The sequence below is a fragment of the Kogia breviceps genome, chromosome 6 (genome assembly GCF_026419965.1).
Source record: "Kogia breviceps isolate mKogBre1 chromosome 6, mKogBre1 haplotype 1, whole genome shotgun sequence".
Taxonomy (NCBI): Eukaryota; Metazoa; Chordata; class Mammalia; order Artiodactyla; family Physeteridae; genus Kogia; species Kogia breviceps.
In genome coordinates, this window is record NC_081315.1 from 46,785,214 (window position 1) to 46,798,248 (window position 13,035).

The following is a 13,035-nucleotide window of genomic DNA, read 5'->3' on the forward strand; positions in this document are numbered from 1 at the left end:
GCCAGGTGGCCTGTGCTCTAAAACCCCGAGCTCCCTGAAGGATTTCAGCAAAGCAATTTTCAAGGCCAAGTGAAGGAGGGGGGTCGCAGGGTATGTGATCAGCTGGTGCACAATTCTCTGATTGATGGTGAGGTAACGGGCGGTTAACGTTATAAATTCTTAAGCACCAGGAGCTCCGGGGTTACCTGTTCCTGATCATCAAGTAGTTAATTTCTTCCACTTGGTGGTGGAGGAAGCATGCATCGGGCACTGTTATCCAGGTACTTCAGAGAGGAGCTACAGCAGAGGGTGTGGGGGAGGGCTCTGTCCTGCGAAGGCCCCACAGGGTCCTGCTCGGTTACACCTGGTGCCTGGGCTCAGCAACCTGGGAAGGTGGGGCTGCTCCTGGGTGTGGGGAGCTGCAGGATCCCAGTCCTCTGAAACCCTGCTAAGCCCCCAAGGTGAGATGGGTGTGCAGTGACTGGACGGAGGCGTCTGGCCTGGGAGAGGGGTCCGGGCTGGAAATGTCACTGGAATCATGGCAGGGAGGGAGAGGAAAGGCAAAGTGGGGGCAGATGGGTCACAGCAGACTAATGCAGGTGACTGCGGTCTTGTTGGAAGCAACTCAGAGCCAGAAAGGAGTGGCCGTCAGGGGCTCAGCTCCATTCTCTTGTTCCTTTGTAAAACCACTGTGTCAGAGTTTGAGACGCCGCCAGGAGACGTCTGGGCCCAGTGCTGCCATGGCTTCATCAAAGGGCCCAGGGGGAACACAGAACCACTGCAGGCCCCGCCCATGTCCTCCCTGGGAATGAGTCCCATCGGGGCTCCTGGGCTCACAGACTTCAGGGCACCTCTGTCCTCAGGACTGGTCTTCCTCCTTCCTCTCACCTGCTGGTCAGAGGCCCAGGAACCCCCAACCTGGCTCCACCCCCAGGGCCTGGATTCAGAGGCCCAGGAGCCCCCAACTTGGCTCCACCCCCAGAGCCTGGATTCAGTGTCCCAGGAATCCCCAAACTGTCTCCACCCAGGGCCTAGATTCTGGGACAGCTTAGGGGTAAGCAAGACCCTCACGCTCCTTTATTTGCTTAGGGGTGAGAATGTCTTAAACGCTGCAGTTGACTGATTACGGAGTGCTGAGTGTTTCCAGCAGGTGTGGATGGAAAGATGGGGTGCGAAGTTCCTATGTCTGCAGGGTCTTCCCGGCGTGAAGATCTGTGTGTTCCCCCCGGCCAGTCGGCATCCTCCCAGGAAGCCCAGATCCAGGATTACGAGGGCAGAGGCTCTCCCCTTGCGTACCTGTAACTTCGCACTCCCACAGCAAGGAGCCTGGCTCCCACCATCTGCCATTTATCTATGCATTGCTCCTTTCCACATTACATGTGCAGAGGTTTCAGAATTGTTAGCTACTACACCCTGGAAAGAACTTCATAAAACAAAGCCCACTGTATATATACGGGCCATTTTGCCTTTAGCCTACAGATTCCATTCATTTCCAAAGGTAACTTAAGTCAGCAGCTTTTACCCCATCCCCTACAGTGAGTTGTTTCCATATATTTCTAATACAGTTAGATTCTGTCACATGACGTATTCCATCGTGCAACATCCTACACCCTAAATAACTAAATTTGAGTAGATTATGATTGGCCCCTTGGGCTACACACATCTATGGGCTTAGACAAATGCATAGTGACAGGTATCCATCCTAGAGTATCACATGGACTACTTCAAACCCCCCACCCCATGATCTGCTTATCATCTATGTAGCTTTGCCTTTCCCGGGATGTCATCAATGGGGTCATACTGTGTGCAGCCTGCTCAGGCTGGATTTTTCACTTAGCAGTACACGCTGAAGGTTTATCCATGTCTTTCCATAGGTGGATGGTGCATTCCTTTCTGCTGAGTAGTATTCCACTGCATGTGTATGGGAGGAAAAACAATTTTCCCTCTACTTTTCTAGGTTCTTGGTTGAGGCCCCCCCCCGCCCCTGTAATAAAAGACAGATTACCAGGAGAAAAGCAGAAGTTTAATAACATGTATACCTTCTGAATAGAGGGGGGATACCACGGAAAACTAAGTCACTCCCCAAACCATCCCCTTCAATACCGTCTTCAGCTAAAAACAGAAAAGATGCTGGGGAAGGGGGGAAGGCCAGTTATGGAAGGTTATCATGCAAAGCACAGTAAACAAGGGTATGGCTGTGTGCACATTTAAGTCAGGACTTCCCCATTGAAAAGAGTTACTTAAGATTTAATTATCCTTCTATGTTTGGTGCAAAGAGGGACATACCCTTATAAATGGAGATTTCTCTATTGTAAATGCCCTTCATAAAACGGCAATCTCAGTTTTCTGAGATTTTTTTAAAAAATAAATTTATTATTTTATTTTTGGCTTCATTGGGTCTTCGTTGCTGCGTGCAGTCTTTTCTCTGGGTGTTGGCGAGCAGGGGCTTCTCATTGTGGTGGCTTTTCTTGTCACGGAGCACAGGCTCTAGGCATGCAGGCTTCAGTAGTTGTGGCACACGGGCTCAGTAGTTGTGGCTCGCGGGCTCTAGAGCACAGGCTCAGTAGTTGTGGCGCACAGGCTTAGTTGCTCTGCGGCATGTGGGATCTTCCCGGACCGGGCCTCGAACCTGTGTCCCCTGAATCGGCAGGTGGACTCTTACTCACTGAGCCACCAGGGAAGCCCTATTCTTTTTAAAGCAGACCAATAACCCTTATGCCAGAGAGACATATTTTGAGGTGGCATATTCTACTCGCCTTGACATGGATGTATCCCAATTTGCTTATGCATTCATCTTTTGAAGGATATCCTGATTTCAAGTTTTTAGCCATTATGGAAGTGCTGCTGTGCATAATTGCATCCTTGTTTGCATTTGGACATAGATTTTCAAAGCAGTTGCCTAAATACTGGAAGTATGATTGTTGGATCCCAACGTGAGACTTGTTTAGCTTTGGAAAAAACTGCCAAATTGTCTTACAAAGTGGCTGCACAGGCATCCCCCCAGCTATGAGGGAGAGTTCCTTTTGTTCCTCACCCTCTAGCAATTGGTATTGTCATATTTTTGGAGCTTAGCAGTCCCAATTGGTGTGCTATGGTGTCTCATGATTTTAATTTGTAGTTCCCTAATGGTATATGATGTTGAGCTTTTTTCTGTATGACTTTTACTATCTGTAACTTTTTTGGCAGGATGTCTGTTCAGATCACGCTGTTCATGTTCATGCTGGGAGGAGCCCTGTCTCCTCGGGACCTGCTGGGGCTTTGGCTTCAGGAACACGCGGGGCTGAGTCCACGCTGATGGCCTGGCTTCGGTACAACCCGGGGTCAAGTCCACACTAACGGAAACCGGGTCTCCTCAGGACCCGCCGAGGCTTCAGCTCTGGGACACTGGGGGGTCCAGTTCAGGCTGACATGAGCCTGATCTCCTCAGGACCTGCTAGGAGGTGATGCCGCTGAGGGAGAAGGTGAGGAAAAGTGGGGAGAAGGTTCCTGTGCAGGGCTGACCGCTGTGGGTGTCTGTCTCCAGAGGACCCAGGAGAGGAAGGGCTTGATGTGGAAAACTGGGTTTTTGGCCCATTTTGTGTGGGGTGTAGACAGTTGAATGTCGTTCTTTGGCGTGTAGTGTCTGGTTTTCCCAGCACCGTTTATTGAGGGGCCTGTCCTTTCCCTGGTGTATGTTCTTGGCTCCTTTCTTGTGAATTAACTGATCACATACCTGTAGGTTGATTCCTGGGCTCTCTGCTCTATTCCTCTGGTCTGTGTGCCTGTTTTTCTGCCAATGCCACAATTTTGGGGGACTAGCTTCATAATGAAGTGTGAAGTCAGGGAACGAGATGCCTCCACACATTCCCCTGCCTCAGGGTCGCTTTGGTTCTTCTGGGTCCTTTGTGGTTCCACACACAACCTAAGATGGTTCGTCCTGTTTCTATGGAAAATGTCATTGGACTTTTGGTAAGGATTGCGTTGAATGTGTACATTAACAGGATCTTAGCTGGAGAAACTGTCAGGGCATGACTTAAGAGCAGCATCAGGGCCTTTGTTGGGTCAACATTATGGTCTCAGTGAAAGATATGATCAGAACCTGAGTTACTAAGAACATCAAGGCTTCATTTAGGAAAAGCTTCAGGGCCTGAGTTAGGCACAGCCTCAGGACTTCACTTAAGGACACTGACAGGGCTTTCTTTGGGACAGAGTCAGGAACGTGCATAGAAATGTGGCAGGAAATTATCTCAGGAGAGTGTCCAGATTTTAGTTATTGATTTCAACAGGTCCCATGTTAGGGACAGATTCCGGGCCTTAGTGAGAGCGAGTGTGAAGGACTTATTTAGGGTTAGTCAGGGCTTAGTTAGGGAGACTATTAGGGTTTCAGTTAGGATAAGATGCAGGATATTAGCTTGGGACAGAGTCAGGTTGCGGGCCAGGGATAGCGTCACGAAATGACCCAGGAGAAGCGTGAAGACCTTCGTTATTGAGAGCCTCAGGGCCGTAGTTAGGACCAGCGTGAGGGCCTAAATCAGGACCACTGCCAGGGCTTCCTATACAGACACCGTCAGAGCATAAGGAAGGTACAACCAAAGGGCCTAAGTGAGGCTTATCTTTAGGGCCTGAGTTCGGGACACTGTCAGGGCATGACTTAGGAGCAGCAGAAGGTCCTCTGTGGGATCAGCGTCAGGTTCTTCATTAAAGACATTATCAGGGCCTCTGTTAGGGAGAGCCTCAGGGCCTCATTTATGGACAGCATCAAGGCTAACTTTGGGTAAGTTTCAGGACCTTGGTAAGACCTGGGTCAAGATATTAACTCAGGATAGTATCAGGACTCTAGATATTGGCGGCACTAGTGCCTTAGTTAGACACAGTGTCAGGGCCTGAGTTAGGAGTAGCATTATAGCCTTTGTTAGGTATAGTGTCAGGGACTGAGCTAGGAGGAGCCTCCAGGCCTAAGTTTGGGACAGATTCACAGCCTCGGGACTAATTTCAGGGCGTTATTTAGGGACAGCATCAGGGATTTAGTTAGCATAACAGGAGGAATTCCTACAAGCACGCTTTAAGCCAACACACTCAGATGCAGAAGTAAACCATGCACGCTGGTATAAAGGAATATTCCACAGAAGTTGAGTACATTTTGTTTAAGGTGCGTAAGAGTTTAAACATTATTTTTTTCAGAAAACTATATTCAGAAGATGAAGGAATTTCATCCTAAAGAATCTCTTTAGCTAAATTTAACATTAGCAAATGAGAAGTTTACGTTCAGGTCTAGGGCTAGTGTCAGGTAATGACCTAGGTTTGGAAACAAGCCCTTAGTTACGTAGAGAATCAGGGGCTAATTTAGGACCTGTGCCAGGGCTTCGGGTAGGGACAGTGTCAGAGCCTGATATAGGGAGAATGTGAGAGCCTGAGTGAGGCCTAGCGTCAGGCACCTAGATGCAGACACTGTCAGGGCATGACTTAGGAGCAGCATCAGGGCGTTTGTGGAGTCAGCATTCAGATCATAGTGAAAGACATGAGCAGGGCTTGAGTGAGTCACAGAATCAAGGCCTCGGTTAAGGAATGCTTCAGGGCCTCAGTTAGGCACAGCCTCACGTCTTCAGTTAAGGAGAGCGACAGGGCTCTCTTTGGGACAGTGTCAGAACCTTGGATAGAAATGTGTCAGCATATTAGCTCAGGATAGTGTCCGGATTTTAGTTATTGATTGCAGCAGGACCCATGTTAGGGACAGATTCCAGGCCTTAGTGAGAGATAGTGTCAAGACCTTAGTTACTGAGAGCATCAGGGCCTTCTTTAGAAGCAATGTTAGGGCTTCGTGTAAAAATAGCATCACGGACTGGCTTCGGGCGAGCGACAGGGCCTGAGTGAGGCCTAGCGTCATTCCTGTAGGTGGGGACACTGTCAGGGCGTGACACAGGAGCAGCATCAGTGCCGTTGTTGGATCAGCATTATGGTCTTCGTTAAAGACATGAGCAGGCCTTCTGTTAGGGACAGCGTCACGGCTTACTTAGCGACATTTTCAGGACCTTAGTAAGAGATGGGATAGTAAATTAGCTGAGGATAGTGTGAGGACTTTAGATATTGATGGCATCAGGGCCTTAGTTAGGGACAGTGTCAGGCTGTGAGTTAGGCCTAACATCCAGGCCTTAGTTAGGGACAGTGTCAGGGCATGGGGACTCAATTCAGGTCCTGACATGGGCACAGCATAAGGGCTTCAGTTAGCATAAGAGGCAGGACATTAGCTAGGGACAGGGTTAGGGTAAAGTCTAGGGATTGTGTCAGCAAATGACCTCGGGATAGTGTCAAGACCTTAGTTACTGAGAACCTGAGGGCCTTATTTAGGACCAGCATCAGGGCCGGAATTGGGCAAGAAACAGGGCCTGAGTGAGGCCCAGCTTCAGGCCCCTAGCTGGAGACAGTGTCAGGGCATGACGTCGAAGCAGCATCAGGGCCTTTGTTGGGTCAGAATTCGGGTCATAGTTAAAGATATGAGCAGGGCCTGAGTGAGTCAGAGAATCGAGGCCTCCGTTAGGGAAAGCTTCAGGGTCTGAGTTAGGCACAGCCTCTCGTCTTCATTTAAGGACAGCGACAGGCCTTTCTTTGGGACTGTGTCAGGTCCGTGGATAGAAATGTGTCAGGATATTAGCTCAGGATAGTGTCGGGATTTTCATTATTGACTGGAGCACGGCCCATGTCAGGGACCAATTCTGGGCCTTAATGAGAGATAAGGTGAAAGTCTTAGTTAGGATCCGTGAGCGCCTTAGTTAGGGAGAGTATTAGGGTTTCAATTAGGATAAGATGCAGGACATTACCTTGGGACAGACTCATGATCCGAGCCAGGGATAGTGTCAGCCAATGACCTGGGTTGGTGTCAAGACCTTAGTTACTTAGAGAATCGGGGCCTAATTTAGGACCTGTGTCAGGGCTTCGGGTAGGGACAGCATCAGAGCCTGACTTAGGGAGAACGTCTAGGCCTGAGTGAGGCCTAGTGCCAGCCCACTAGCTGGAGATTCAGTCAGGGCATGACGTAGGAACAGCATCAGGGCCTTTGCTGGGTCAGCATTCGGGTCATAGTGAAAGACATGAGCAGGGCCTGTGTTAGTCACAGAATCAAGGCCTCAGTTAGGGAAAGTTTCAGGGCTTGAGTTAGGCACAGCCTCAGGTCTTCACTTAAGGACTGCAACAGGCTTTCTTTTGGAAAGTATCAGGACAGTGGATAGAAATGAGTCAGGGTAATAGCTCAGGACAGTGTCCGGATTTTAGTTATTGATTTCAGCAGGGACCATTAGGGATAGATTCTGGGTGTTGGTGACAGACAGTGTGAAGGCCTTTGTTAGGTTTAGTCGGGGCTTAGTTAGGGAGAGTACTAGGGTTTCATTTAGGATAAGATGCAGGACATGAGCTTGGGACAGAGTCAGGTTCCGGGCCAGGGATAGCGTCGCGAAATGACCCAGGAAAACCGTGAAGACCTTCGTTATTGAGAGCATCAGGGCCTTACTTCGGACCAGCGTGAGGGCCTAAATCAGGACCACTGCCAGGGCTTCCTATACAGACAGCGTCAGAGCATAAGGAAGGTACAGCCAAAGGGCCTAAGTGAGGCTTATGTTTAGGGCCTGAGTTCGGGACACTGTCAGGGCATGACTTAGGAGCAGCAGAAGGGCCTCTGTGGGATCAGTGTCAGGTTCTTCATTAAAGACATTATCAGGGTCTCTGTTAGGGAGAGCCTCAGGGCCTTATTTATGGACAGCATCAAGGCTTACTTTTAGTCAGTTTCAGGACCTTGGTAAGACCTGGGTCAGGATATTAACTCAGGATAGTATCAGGATTTTAGATATTGGCGGCAGCTGGGCTTTAGTTAGAAACAGTGTCAGGGCCTGAGTTAGGACTAGCATTATAGCCTTTGTTAGGTATAGTCAGGGCCTTTTCTAGGGACAATGTCAGGTTCCGGGCCTTAGTGAGAAGTCGTGTCAAGGCCTTAGGCAGGATTATTCAGGGCCCTAGTTACGGAGAGTGTTAGGGTTTCATTTAGGATAAGATGCAGGACATGAGCTTGGGACAGAGTCAGGTTCCGGGCCAGGGATAGTGTCAGGAAACGACCAAGAGAAAGCGTTAAAACCTTAGTTATTGAGAGCATCGGGGCCTGACTTAGGACCAGAGTCAGGCCCTAAATCACGACCACTGCCCTGGCTTCATATAAGGACAGCATCAGAGCCTAAGTAAGGTACAGCCCAAGTGCCTAAGTGAGGCCTATCTTGAGGATCTGAGTTAGGGAAAGTGTCAGGGCATGACTTAGGAGCAGCAGAAGGGCCTCTGTGGGATCAGCGTGAGGGTCTTCACTAAAGACATTATCAGGGCCTCTGTTAGGGAGAGCCTCAGGGCCTCATTTTCAGACAGCATCAAGGCTTACTTTGGGTCAGTTTCAGGACCTTGGTAAGACCTGGGTCAGGATATTAACTCAGGATAGCATCAGGACTTTAGATATTGGCGGCAGTAGGGCCTTAGTTAGAGTCAGTGTCAGGGTCTGAGTTAGGAATATCATTATGGGCTTTGTCAGGTATAGTGTCAGGGAGTGAGCTAGGAGTAGTGTCAGGGTCCGAGTTACGTGTAATGTCAGGGTCTTGGTTAGGGACAGTGTCAGCGCCTGGGTTAGCACGAGTCTCCAGGCCGTAGTTAGGGAGCGGTTCACAGCATCGGGAGTAATTTCAGCGCCTTATTTATGTTCAGCATCAGGGATGATTTAGTTAGCATAAGAGGAACCATTCCTGCAAGAACCCTGAAGGCCAACACACGAGAATGTAAAAGTGAACCATGCACGCTGCTATGAAGGAATATTCCACAGCAGTTGAGTACACTTTGTTTAAGGTTAACAAGAGTTTAAAAATTATTGTTTTAAGAAACCAATATTCATATGATGAAAGAATTTCATCGTAAAGAATCTCTTTCCTGGGGCTTCCCTGGTGGCGCAGTGGTTGAGAGTCCGCCTGCCGATGCAGGGGACACGGGTTCGTGCCCCGGTCCGGGAAGATCCCACATGCCGCGGAGTGGCTGGGCCCGTGAGCCATGGCCGCTGAGCCTGCGCGTCCGGAGCCTGTGCCTCGCAAAGGGAGAGGCCACAACAGAGAGAGGCCCGCGTACCACAAAAAAAAAAAAAAAAAAAAAAAAAAAAAAGAATCTCTTTCCCTAAACTTGACATTAGCTAAATTCAAGATTAGATTAAGGTCTAGGGGTAGTGTCAGTTAATGACCTAGATTTGGTGTCAAGACCTTAGTTACTTAGAGAATCAAGGCCTAAAATTTAGGACCTGCGTCAAGATTTTCGGTAGGGACAGATTCAGACCTGACTTATGGAGAACGTCAAGGCCTGAGTGAGGCGTAGCGTCAGCCCCCTAGCTGCAGACACAGTCAGGGTACGACTTAGGAGCAGCATAAACACCTTGGTTGGGTCAGCGAAAGGTCATAGTGAAAGACATGAGAAGGCCTTGAGTGAGTCACAGAATCAAGGCCTCCGTTAGGGAAAGCTTCAGGGCCTGAGTTAGGCACAGTGTCAGGTCTTCACTTAAAGACACCGACAGGTTTGGGACAGTGTCAGGATCGTGCATAGAAATGTGTCAGGAAATTATCTCAAGACAGTGTCCGGATTTTAGTTATTGATTGCAACAGGTGCCATGTTAGGGACAGATTCCGGGCTTTAGTGAGAGATAGTGTCAAGGCCTTTGTTCGGATTGGTCAGGGCTTAGTTAGGGATACTATTAGGGTTTCATTTAGGATAAGATGCAGGACATGAGCTTGGGACAGAGTCAGGTTCCGGGCCAGGGATAGAGTCACGAAATGACTCAGGAAAAGCGTGAAGACCTTCGTTATTGAGAGCCTCAGGGCCTTACTTAGGAACAGCGTGAGGGCCTAAATCAGGTCCACTGCCAGGGCTTCCTATACAGACAGCGTCAGAGCATAAGGAAGGTACAGCCAAAGGGCCTAAGTGAGGCTTATCTTTAGGGCCTGAGTTCGGGACACTGTCAGGGCATGACTTAGGAGCAGCAGAAGGGCCTCTGTGGGATTAGCGTCAGGTTCTTCATTAAAGACATTATCAGGGCCTCTGTTAGGGAGAGCCTCAGGGCCTCATTTATGGACAGCATCAAGGCTTACTTTGGGTCAGTTTCAGGACCTTGGTAAGACCTGGGTCAGGATATTAACTCAGGATAGTATCAGGATTTTAGATATTGGCGGCAGCTGGGCTGTAGTTAGAAACAGTGTCAGGGCCTGAGTTAGGACTAGCATTATAGCCTTTGTTAGGTATAGTGTCAGGGACTGAGCTAGGAGTTGTGTCAGGGCCTGAGCTAGGATGAGCCTCCAGGCCTCAGTTTGGGAAGGGTTCACAGCCTTGGGAGGAGTTTCCTGAATTTAATTAGGGAAAACATCAGGGATTTAGCATAATAAGAGTTAGTTCGTTAGCATAAGAGGAGGTATTCCTACAAGCACCCTGAAAGCCAACACAGGCAAATGCAGAAGTAAACCAGGCAGGCTGGTATAAAGGAATATTCCACAGAAGTTGAGTACATTTTGTTTAAGTTCAGTAAGAGTTTAAACATTATTTTTTTCAGAAAACTCTATTCAGAAGATGAAAGAATTTCATCCTAAAGAATCTCTTTAGCTAAATTTAACATTAGCAAAAGAGAAGTTTACGTTCAGGTCTAGGGCTAGTGTCAGGTAATGACCTAGGTTTGGAATCAAGCCCTTAGTTACTTATAGAATCAGGGCCTAATTTAGGATCTGTGCCAGGGCTTCGGGTAGGGACAGTGTCAGAGCCTGGTATAGGGAGAAAGTGAGGGCCTGAGTGAGGCCTAGCATCAGGCCCCTAGATGCAGACACTGTCAGGGCATGACTTAGGAGCAGCATCAGGGCGTTTGTGGAGTCAGCATTCGGGTCATAGTGAAAGACATGAGCAGGGCTTGAGTGAGTCACAGAATCAAGGCCTGGGTTAAGGAAAGCTTCAGGGCCTGAGTTAGGCACAGCCTCACGTCTTCAGTTAAGGAGAGCGACAGGGCTCTCTTTGGGACAGTGTCAGAACCTTGGATAGAAATGTGTCAGCATATTAGCTCAGGATAGTGTCCGGATTTTAGTTATTGATTGCAGCAGGACCCATGTTAGGGACAGATTCCAGGCCTTAGTGAGAGATAGTGTCAAGACCTTAGTTACTGAGAGCATCAGGGCCTTCTTTAGAAGCAATGTTAGGGCTTCATGTAAAAATCGCATCCCGGACTGGCTTGGGGTGAGCGACAGGGCCTGAGTGAGGCCTAGCGTCATTCCTGTAGGTGGGGACACTGTCAGGGCGTGACACAGGAGCAGCATCAGTGCCGTTGTTGGATCAGCATTATGGTCTTCGTTAAAGACATGAGCAGGCCTTCTGTTAGGGACAGCGTCACGGCTTACTTAGCGACATTTTCAGGACCTTAGTAAGAGATGGGATAGTAAATTAGCTGAGGATAGTGTGAGGACTTTAGATATTGATGGCATCAGGGCCTTAGTTAGGGACAGTGTCAGGCCTTGAGTTAGGCCTAACATCCAGGCCTTAGTTAGGGACAGTGTCACGGCATGGGGACTCAATTCAGGTCCTGACATGGGCACAGCATAAGGGCTTCAGTTAGCATAAGAGGCAGGACATTAGCTAGGGACAGGGTTAGGGTAAAGTCTAGGGATTGTGTCAGCAAATGACCTCGGGATAGTGTCAAGACCTTAGTTACTGAGAACCTGAGGGCCTTATTTAGGACCAGCATCAGGGCCGGAATTGGGCAAGAAACAGGGCCTGAGTGAGGCCCAGCTTCAGGCCCCTAGCTGGAGACAGTGTCAGGGCATGACGTCGAAGCAGCATCCGGGCCTTTGTTGGGTCAGCATTCGGGTCATAGTTAAGGACATGAGCAGGGCCTGAGTGAGTCAGAGAATCGAGGCCTCCGTTAGGGAAAGCTTCAGGGCCTGAGTTAGGCACAGCCTCAGGTCTTCATTTAAGGACAGCGACAGGCCTTTCTTTGGGACTGTGTCAGGTCCGTGGATAGAAATGTGTCAGCATATTAGCTCAGGATAGTGTCCGGATTTTCATTATTGATTGCAGCAGGGCCCATGTTAGGGATAGATTCTGGGCCTTAGTGAGAGATAGGGTCAATGCCTTAATTAGGATTAGTCCGGGCCTTAGTTAGGGAGAGTATTAGGGTTTCAATTAGGATAAGATGCAGGACATTACCTTGGGACAGAGTCATGATCCGAGCCAGGGATAGTGTCAGAAAATGACCTGGGTTGGTGTCAAGACCTTAGTTATTTAGAGAATCAGGGCCTAATTTAGGACCTGTGTCAGGGCTTCGGGTAGGGACATCGTCAGAGCCTGACTTAGGGAGAACGTCTAGGCCTGAGTGAGGCCTAGTGCCAGCCCACCTGCTGGAGACACAGTCAGGGCATGACGTAGGAACAGCATCAGGGCCTTTGTGGGGTCAGCATGCAGGTCATAGTGAAAGACATGAACAGGGCCTGTGTTAGTCACAGAATCAAGGCCTCAGTTAGGGAAAGCTTCAGGGCCTGAGTTAGGAACAGCCTCAGGTCTTCACTTAAGGACGGCAACAGGCTTTCTTTTGGAAAGTATCAGGACAGTGGCTAGAAATGTGTCAGGATATTAGCTCAGGACAGTGTCCTTTTTTTAGTTATTAATTGCAGCAGGGACCATTAGGGACAGATTCCGGGCGCTCGTGAGAGATAGTGTGAAGGCCTTTGTTAGGTTTCGTCAGGGCTTAGTTAGGGAGAGTATTAGGGTTTCATTTAGGATAAGATGCAGGACATGAGCTTGGGACAGAGTCAGGTTCCGGGCCAGGGATAGCGTCACGAAATGACCCAGGAAAAGCGTGAAGACCTTCGTTATTGAGAGCCTCAGGGCCTTACTTAGGACCAGCGTGAGGGCCTAAATCAGGACCACTGCCAGGGCTTCCTATACAGACAGCGTCAGAGCATAAGGAAGGTACAGCCAAAGGGCCTAAGTGAGGCTTATGTTTAGGGCCTGAGTTCGGGACACTGTCAGGGCATGACTTAGGAGCAGCAG

At 49.1% G+C, this 13,035-nt stretch overlaps 1 long non-coding RNA gene across 3 annotated transcripts in view; it reads left to right on the plus strand.

Annotated features, from left to right (window-relative positions):
* The window catches only part of LOC136794360 (uncharacterized), a 90,432-nt gene that overhangs the window by 12,856 nt on the left and 64,541 nt on the right, over window positions 1–13,035 (plus strand). Inside the window, exon 1 of one of the 3 annotated variants that reach the window (XR_010841021.1) lies at window positions 3,393–3,440. The exons of the other annotated variants lie outside the window; for them this stretch is intronic. This is a non-coding gene — a long non-coding RNA (uncharacterized lncRNA). Of the gene's footprint in view, window positions 1–3,392; window positions 3,441–13,035 lie in introns of those variants that run through there. 3 annotated transcript variants of the gene reach the window in all.